At 34.0% G+C, this 10,032-nt stretch overlaps 1 long non-coding RNA gene across 1 annotated transcript; it reads left to right on the top strand.

Moving 5' to 3' along the window:
- The first annotated feature begins 8,070 nt into the window (after nucleotides 1–8,070).
- On the top strand, nucleotides 8,071–8,479 carry LOC142232112 (uncharacterized). The gene is made up of 2 exons (XR_012721030.1): nucleotides 8,071–8,152; nucleotides 8,209–8,479. It is a non-coding gene; the product is annotated as an uncharacterized LOC142232112 (long non-coding RNA).
- Nucleotides 8,480–10,032: the final 1,553 nt, after the last annotated feature.

The raw sequence follows: 10,032 nt of genomic DNA on the forward strand, positions 1-10,032 counted from the left end.
TTTTGTTAATATGTTAGTTCTATAGAAAATGTTGTCAAAATTTTAGTTCTACAGAAAATTCTGTCGAGATTTTATTTCTATTTGGAAAATTTGGCAAAATTTTATCTCTATAGAAAATTTTGTCAAAATTTTACTTCTATAGAAAATTTTGTATAAATTTAATTCTATAGAAAATTTTGTCAAAATTTTATTTCTATAGAAAATTTTGTCAAAATTTTATTTCTACAGAAAATTTTGTCAAAATATTATTTCTATTGAAAATTTTGTCAAAATTGTAGTTCTATAGAAATTTCATCAAAATTTTATTTTTATAAAAAAGTTTATCAAAATTTTATTTCTATAAAAGAGATTGTCAAAATTGTATTTATATAGAAATTTTTAGTTTTTAATTCTTAATGATGGGCTATTTTTGGTCAATTTTTTAAGATGCAAATAAAACAAATTTATTCATTCATTTCCTGGATATTTCGTCGGTTTTTTCCGACATTTTCAACAGGGATTTTATTGATAAATAATTTTTTGTTTCCAATGGAATAATCCATTGCAATAACTTAGAGAGTACAGTGTTGTGATAATAGTTTTTAAGTTTGATTATACACATTTTACATTAGATTATTGAGTTATTTGTGTTGTAATTGTCGTGAAGTCCATTATTTATCAATAAAATTCCTGTTGAAAAAGTCGTCAAAAAGCCGACGAAACGTCCAGGAAATGATGAAATAAATTTGTTTTATTTGCATCTTCAAAAAATTTACCAAAAATAGCCCATCACAAATAATTAAAAACTTAAATATTACATTGGTCACTAAAAGACAAATAAGAATTTTTTGTTTCTGCAGAAAAAAATATTATTTCTAAAGAAAATTTTGTCAAAATTTTATTTCAATTGAAACTTTGTCAAAATTTTATTTTAATTGAAATTTTGTAAAAATTTTATTTGTATAAAAAAATGCATCACAATTTTATTTCTATAAAAAAGTTTGTCAACATTTTATTTTTATAGAAAATTTTGTCAACATTTTATTTTTATAGAAAATTTTGTCAAAATTTTATTTCTATAGCAAATTTTTTTTCTACAGAAAACTTTGTCAAAATGTTATTTCTATTGAAAGTTTTGTCAAATTTTATTTTTATAGAAAATATTGTCAAAATTTTATTTCTATAGAAAATTTTGTCAAGATTTTATTTCTATAGAAAATTTTGTTAAAATTTTACTTCTACAGAAAATTTTGTCAAAATTTTAATTGCATGGAAAATTCGGCAAAATTTTATTTTATTCGGCAAAAGTTTTTTCAGAATTTTATTTCTATAGAAGATTTTGTCAAAATTTTATTTCTATAAAAAATTTTATCAAATTTTTTTTTCATAAAAAATTTTGTCAAAACTTTAGTTCTACATAAAATGTTGTCAACATTTTATTTCTATGGAAAATTTGGCAAAATTCTATTTCTATAGAAAATATTGTCAAAATGTTATTTCTATCGAAGATTTTGTCCAAATTTTATTTCTATCGAAAATTTTGTCACAATTTTATTACTACTAATAAAAATAAAAATAGTTCCTGTGAAGTTAAAATTCAAATGGAACTGATAGGATACCTTCCTTTCAGTTGGTAACGCCATCTATTGGAATTGAGAAATAATGGCCACTTGGTGCCTGTTTACGCCAGCTAATGTGATGCGTGTGTGGGCGACCACAGCTATAAAAGGAGTAGCTGGGCTGGGAGTCCGTCCATCCCCAGCCCTATGGGGAATTATAAGGACTTTGAAAATATTTTTTGTCACTATTTAATATGAAAAAGTCCTTAACAATACAGCATTTCGAATAAATCTTTATCTCTAGCGTAAACTTAAATTCTGCAATTGAAATTTCAACTATCGTAATCACTTAAACCAATAATGCACTTTTTGGGGTTTAACAAATTTTGCACAAATAACTAAAGCTCACATAGACAGACGTACGCACTGAAAATCACTGATTAATCCACACGTAATTCATCTACATAGCTGAGTGGTTTACCTGAGTGGTTTCTTGGAATCGTCCTATGTAGCTTTCGGAATTGCCTTGTTGAAATGCACACAACATTGCAACTATTATACAAACCACAAGCCAAAAATTCTACTATGAGGCCATGTGAGTGAGTTAACTTCTTCTCTTCTTCGGGCATATCTATAGGACGAAAGAAACAAAACAAAAATCAGTGAACATCGGACAACAACAACAACAATACCAACATCAAACATGAACATCAACAATAATGGCAGGAAAAATCAGAAAAGTTTTGCTTATGGAGGATGTTCCAGGATAACCTAACACATAGCCATTACCGAACACTCTTTGAAATCCATACATCATCATGCACACAACAATAGAATCACTGAGGTTCACCAACTGACTGAATGAAGGTACGAGTAGACAACCTCACATCATTCAGATTCACATTTCCAAATTGTCCTTTATGCAAAGTTCAGTAGATGTGACACATAAACATTCAGTTGTCAGTCACTGTGATTCAGACAGTTGGTTGCTTTCATACAAGTGTTTTGATGAAGAATGTGTATTCATGTGTCCATATGGAAATAAGTTCATAGATATTAATAGATGAGGTCGATACGAATTTCAATGGTTAGAATTTAATAAAGGGAGATAATAACAAATATGCCAAATATTAAAAAGATTTGTCAATTAAACATTGCGAGAGCTCACCGATGCGCAAAAACAATTTAGGCTGGAAGGAGTCAAGGAGATGCATCACTTACACAAAAGTGGCCATTTACGGAATTTTGTTTTATCCGATGAGAAGCCATTCCAAATTGAGCAGTTTGTGAACAATCTAAATGTTCGGGATTTCATGCGAAAAAGATCAGCTGATCATCTAGACCTTCGTTTGGCCGCCATAGCAGCCAAACGTGGCATCAAAATAAATGAAGAAGATTTTGGAGAAAATATTCTAAAGACAGTACAGAAGCTGTGGGTAGACAAGCATTTCGGTCACAGACAATGATCATTCCAACAGGACTCAGCACCATCACATTCAGTTTGCTTCAATCCAGAATGACTTAGAACGGAGGCTCCTCTCTTCATTTCTTCCGCACAATGGCTACCAAAATCATCAGATGTTGTAGCAGTAAAACAAAAACGAAAGTGTCGATTATCTCAGGACAGAGGTTCGTCGGGAATGGGCATCGCAGACCCACTTTATTACAGCATGTGATTTGGCTGTAACAGTTTTTTGTGATTTCACCCATATTCTGTTGTGTTATACTTTGGTACTTGTATCCAGATCATGAAATAGCGACTAAACTGGGATGTATCCAAAGTGATGTGGGAGCGACTGGGGTAGGCTGGGCAAACCAAAAGGTGACGCGTGTCATGTAATCCTTGGTTGCAGATGGAAGACACGTCAGTTACTCTGCTCTTCGTTGGGCCAAACCTACCCTGTCCTGCGCGGGAGGTATCTTTTCTTCGGTGTTATGGGTGCTAATCATACTCCGTGAACAGGATTAATTTTGTAGCTTCTCACCGCTTAAGCTCATGGCTTATCATTGAGCTTAACATTGAATCGCCTACACTCAGCAAAGGCCTGCACAAATCTATTCGAAGTAATCGATGTTCTAGTGAAGGCAATACATTCCACTAATATTTCGAATACTTCGATTAATGAATAGAATAGAAAAAGTGTAAAGCGATTACAGTGTCTAGCATTGCAGAGCCATCACATTCAAAAGGAATCGTTGTGCAGTTCTTCTCAATATGTTGGCTTTGTTGTAATCGTTACGATACGAGTAAAACATAGCATTTTTAGTGAAAATAGAATACTTTGCTTAAACAAAAACGAAACTTCGTATGCGACACGAAGTACCTATCAACAGAATAACAAACACAATCGTCGATCATTTGATTGGCAGAAGCCAGTGAATGCAGGCTGTGAGCGAGTATGTGCTTTTTATACCCTGCACCACACTGTGGAACAGGGTATTATAAGTTAGTGCATATGTTTGCAACACCCAGAAGAAGACGATACACAGCAATGGAAATTATGAAACGAATGGACTTGGAATTCCGATTACTTTCGAATACTTCAGAACATTGTTTGGTGCTTGCTTTACTGGATTCTATTTGTTCTGTTTCTCAATTTGCAAGGTTTTTTGTGATAAAAGCTTGAAATTTTCGAAGATTTTTTTAATGTTAGCTTGATAACCATGCAGGCTAATTACAATTTTAATACTAGCTTATTGGACATGAAGATTAAGGAATTGATTGAATATCCAGCTATTGAAAAGAAAACGCCAGATACCAATTTCACAAGCCTAGTTAGACATATTTTTCTTTGCTGGCTAATGCAAGTTTCCATAGTCCTTAGTGTAGATCTGGCGGGGTGAGATGATTAAATTTGGGTCTTATCAAATTGATGAACTAAAGGGTGATACGGTCAAAATTTGGTTAAGGGAAAACACGTGTAAATCGGTGAAATCGTTTATTTGAAAAATCAACTTAATTTTTTTCAAGTTCAATTAGTATAAAATTCAGGAAAAATATTCAGTTAGGCTTTCGCTTTTCCAAATCCGAATTGCCGGGCCTCACGCTTGACACCTGCCATCAGATTTTGTACAGCCACCTTGTCCACCTTCTTCGCCGCAGAAAGCCAGTTTGCCTTGAACTGCTGCTCGTCCTTAGCAGTTTTTTTGGTCTTCTTTAGGTTCCGCTTGACAATAGCCCAGTATTTCTCAATTGGGCGGAACTCTGGCGTGTTGGGAGGGTTCTTGTCCTTGGGAAGCACCTGCACGTTGTTGGCGGCGTACCACTCCATGGCCTTTTTACCGTAATGGCAAGATGCCAAATCCGGCCAAAACAGTACGGAACAATCGTGTTTCTTCAGGAAAGGCAGCAGACGTTTATTCAAAAGCTCTTTCATGTAAATTTCTTGGTTGACAGTCCGGGAAGCTATGAAAATGCTGCTTTTCAAGCCACAGGTACAGATGGCTTGCCAAACCAGATATTTCTTTGCGAACTTTGACAGTTTTATGTGCTTGAAAATATCTTACCTTGCCCCTTGGCTCGATGCACGGTTGTAGACGATACACCCAGCTTATTTGCGGCATCTCGGAGAGAGAGGTTAGGGTTTCGCTTGGAACTACCGGCAACTCTCTTTGTCGTCTCAGCGGCTTCCGGTTTTCGATTTCCCCCCGATCCAGACTTCCTGGCTGCCGACAAACGTTCCCCAAACTCTTTAATTACATTTGTAACGGTTGATTTGGCAACTTTTAGCGATTTTGCCAGCTTTGCGTGGGAGTATCTCGGATTTTCGCGATGCGCGAGCAAAATTTTGATACGCTGCTCTTTTTGCTTGGACGGCATTTTGACATATGAAGAGTGAATTCCAAAATCAAAATAGGAGCAACATTCTACACACACTCACCTTCAAAGTGAGGGGTGTTCAGGTTTTTTAAATGCAAAATTGAAAGAAATACGTCAAGTTCATATTGACCAAATTTTGACCGTATCACCCTTTACACGACCGGTACAGGACCTGGTATGTGTGCACCAGTCCCAGTTCTGGTCAAAACATATGGTAGGTTAGGTTATGTGGCAGCCCTATGTATCAGGCTCACTTAGACTATTCAGTCCATTGTGATACCACATTGGTGAGCTTCTTTCTTATCACTGAGTGCTGCCCGATTCCATGTTAAGCGCAATGACAAGGGACCTCCTTTTTATAGCCGAGTCCGAACGGCGTTCCACATTGCAGTGAAACCACTTAGAGAAGCTTGGATACCCTCAGAAATGTCACCATCATTACTAGGGTGGGATAATCCACCGCTGAAAAACTTTTTGAATCGAACCCACGACCTTGTGTATGCAATGCTGGCTTGCTAACCATTTCACCACGGTGGCACCCGGATATAAAAATAACATTTTTTGTGGCGACGCTTTTTTCGTTCGTAAAATATATCGTAAATTGTATTCATTCTGAAGGTTTTTATATGCGATCCCCTTGAAATTTAGCACGTGCCGATTAATACAATCATAAAAATTTTCTTATAACGATCCATAATTAAATGTAAACTCCATATGATCCAAAACAATGGAAAGGTTCATCGCATCTCTATTCGATCCAATTGAATATCCATAGAAATATTTGCCATGCCATACAAGTCCGAACATACACATCAGAGTTGAGTACAATTGTTGCGCCTGAAAAGTGTCAACCAATTTCATGTCAACTGCAGCATCAACCGTCATCGCATTTGTGGCATAGTTTTTTTTTTTTGTCTTTCTATTCTTTCCGGATATGCATCTGTGTTTCAGTGTGTAAGTGTGTGTGGGTATATGTTTGTATTGTCAGAACGTTCGTGTTAATTTCAGTGGCAGTTATTGTCCTTTATCATCCTCTGAACTGAACCATGTTTTTTGTCACTGTGAATGAATTTGAACTCTACGCTGAGTTTTTTTTTTAATTTTTTTCGTTTGCTTTACTGTATGCCCTCACATAGGAATGTGCCTAATTTGGTGTGAGTAAGGTGTGTGGTATACATTTGAGTGAATGATTGTCCTGAGGCCTAAGTGACGGTTGATATGTGGGTGGACATTTTCACATTTGTTTTTATTTCTAAAGTCGTAGTTCTATGAATGTGTCTTTAAATTGGCCTCAAAACGAAACTAGCAAATCATTTGTCAGCATCGTAATCTAGGCTTTAGTTTAGCAATGACCGAAAAAGAGAGAAAAGGTTGAGAGTGAATGATTTTGTTTTCGTAGAAAAAAAAGGAAGTTCTACTGAACATCTCTGTTGCAAATTTTATTTTTTGCAACGGACTTTTTAAGGCATTCAAATGTCGTTCTAATACCCATATCGCAACAGCCTGACATGGTGTTGAGTTTTGAAATACACAGTAATAAAGCAAAAGCTGTTATTTAGAATCAAAGGTGTTATTTAGAATTTCCAGCAAATAGTATTATATAGAATCAACCGGTATTTTGGTAACTGTCACCTATTATTTGACCAGTAGAAACTACGCCATTACTAACAAGTAGGGAAAGTCTAATGTCGGGCACAATTCTGTAGACGAACATTTTCAATACCGTATGAAGTCCCGCAAATTTGTTGGTAGTTATATATGAATGAAAGGAAACATTTTGTAATAAATATGTTGAATATTTCAGTTAATTTAAGGACAATTTTAATTTAAGGACAGTTTTCATTTAATTGAGGGACGCAAATTTTGAAGCAAAGATTATAAACTTTATTTTAATTAAAATTTCATTATTTTAAAGAAATTTGTCCTTAATATTTTGTAAATTTCGCATCCTACAATTTAGGTTGCGTAATCTATAATATCACGTAGATATTTTTTTCAGTGTAGGAGGACATTCGATAACGACATCAAACTCTATTTCCCCACTTAGTTTTGGTTTATTTCTCGATGTTGTTTTAATGTACAAAATTAAAATTTTCTATAGAAATAAAATTTTGACAAAATTTTTTATAGAAATAAAATTTGAACAAAATTGTCTATAGAAATAAAATTTGAACAAAATGTTCTATAGAAATAAAATTTTTATAAAATTCTATATTTGAAGTGTTTTTATCTTAAATCTAAAGACTCAATATTTCAGTTAATTTAAGGACGATTTCTTTAAATCAAAATTGTGTTTCTTTACTTTAAGGAAATTTTTCCTTACTTCAAAGACATACGACATTAACGAAGGGACGCAAATTTCAAAAAATTGTGTCCTAAATTATCTCCCTTTAAATTAAAATTTCATTAATTTAAAGAAAATGGTCCTTAATATTTATAACCTTGTGAAGTTGCCTCTTCACCTTGTTTTACTGCTGTCATATCTAAGTAGCTTTCGAATGAAAAGGGTTTCCATACGAAATTTGGTTCCCATAGGAATTTGAAAAATAAATAAAATTTTAAATTTTATTCATTTGAAAATTTTCAACAGATAGAGACGATATTAGTTTATGATAGTAAAATTCAGTTTTTGAACGGATATATACATACTAAAAAGAAGCAAACTTAAACGTTTAAGTCAAGGATTTCGCATATCTACAAGCTAGAACAATATTTTAATTTCCGAATAAGACCGTTACTACTAGCGAGAACAATATTTTAATCTTCGAAAAAGATTTTGTCAAGATAAGGAGTGGTAAGTTCTATTTGAATTATGTACGTCCGTTAAATATAATTATGACCTTTGATTAGGCTGGACATTCGGACGGATACAACCCGAATTTTACCGTCACTCCTTATATACGATGGATCCCATGCATTGTTCTCATCGGGAACGGTGTTGTAAACTTTAATTATTACATATAGGGGGTCAACTAACTAATACTAACCAACGCTAAATCCGGATCTAATATTATATAAAAATTGAAGTTATCCCGAACGCTAAACCCGATTCTAATATTTGAACCAAAATTGAGATATACCGAAACCTCCAACGATTGCCACAAAGAATTAAGAACCTCAATTTCAAGCTACTCAAGGTTTAATGGATGTTCATATTTTATTTCATTAAATTACCTTAACAAAACGTCTTACATCAACACTATTATGTACAGAGCTATCCTTGTTTAGATTACTACTTGCCAAAGAAAGGAATATATAGATCCACATCAAGAAACAGGCCTGTTTACGAGAATGTATGGTGAGTTTAGCTTTGAATACGTACATTTACGATAGCTCTTGAATACACAATCACGATCAATAACCACTAATTTACTTTCTATATAAATAGTCTATTAACAAAAATTTCACTTGGCACTAACCATATTACTTTAATTATCTATTCATTTTAATACTTATTTATAATTTATTATTTTATGATAAAATACTCAAAACCTTTTAATCCATTTCTATAACGTCCATATATATTCATATTAATTTCCTATTGATTTCTATATAATAATATGTAATTTAATTTAATTTTTAAATGAATAACTAATTCGTTTTAGTATTTTCACGAAAGGTAAATATGTCTTCGACAGGATATAATAATGAAGTTGACCATCGGGTCAGTCAAATAAACGAAAGTAACTATGTAATTTAGAACTAAGCCATTAGGATTGTATTTCATTTCTCTCCTCTCTTTCTGTTTTCTATGTTTGTCCTTTATTTCCTCTCTTACAATACTAAGAGCTACCTTAAATTTTCTTTTATGGTGTCGCATCCGATTCCTTCTCCGATGAACAAGAACTGCCCCCAAGATTGAGCACAGCCGGGGCCAGAAGGTAGCCATGTTCAGAGGAGAAGGAGCCCGAGTGGTGGATCGTCACAACCTGCGCCACACTGTGGAACAGGGAATTATAAGTTAGTGCATATATTTGCAACACCCAGAAGGAGACGAGATAGACACATGGTGTCTTTGGCAATAATGCTCAGGGTGGGTCCCCGAGTCGATCTAGCCATGTCCGTCCGTCCGTCTGTCTGTGAACACATTTTTGTGATCAAAGTCTAGGTCGCAGTTTAAGTCTAATCGGCATCAAATTGGGTACAAGTTCCTGATTTGGGTCAGAATCCAACCCTACTGATTTTGGAAGAAATCTGTTCAGATTTATATATAGAAGCCAGAGTTTTACCCTGATTTGCTTGAAATTTTGCACAAACATAACACGTGATCGTATAGTCAAGTGTACAAAATTTGATTGAAATCGGTTCAGATTTAGATATAGCTTCCATATATATCTTTCGCCCGATATGGACTTATATGGCCCCAGAAGCCAGATTTTTGCTAAATTTTTTTGAAATCGGTTCAGATTTAGATATAGCACCCATATATATCTTTCGCCCGATTTTCCGTCATAAGTCCACAGAGTTCAAAATTGTAGTCCGATTTACGTGAAATTTTGCACAGGGAGTAGAATTAATATACTAAGTATGCATGTGAAATTTGGTTGAAATCGGTTCAGGTTTCTATATAGCTTACATATATATGTTTTTCCGACTTGGGCAAAAATGGCCAAATTTCTAGTCTTGTGTCGTTCCGGAACGAACTAGTTCCAATGAACGGTTCACTAAAAGGAA

The sequence above is a fragment of the Haematobia irritans genome, chromosome 3 (assembly GCF_050003625.1).
Source record: "Haematobia irritans isolate KBUSLIRL chromosome 3, ASM5000362v1, whole genome shotgun sequence".
Lineage (NCBI taxonomy): Eukaryota > Metazoa > Arthropoda > Insecta > Diptera > Muscidae > Haematobia > Haematobia irritans.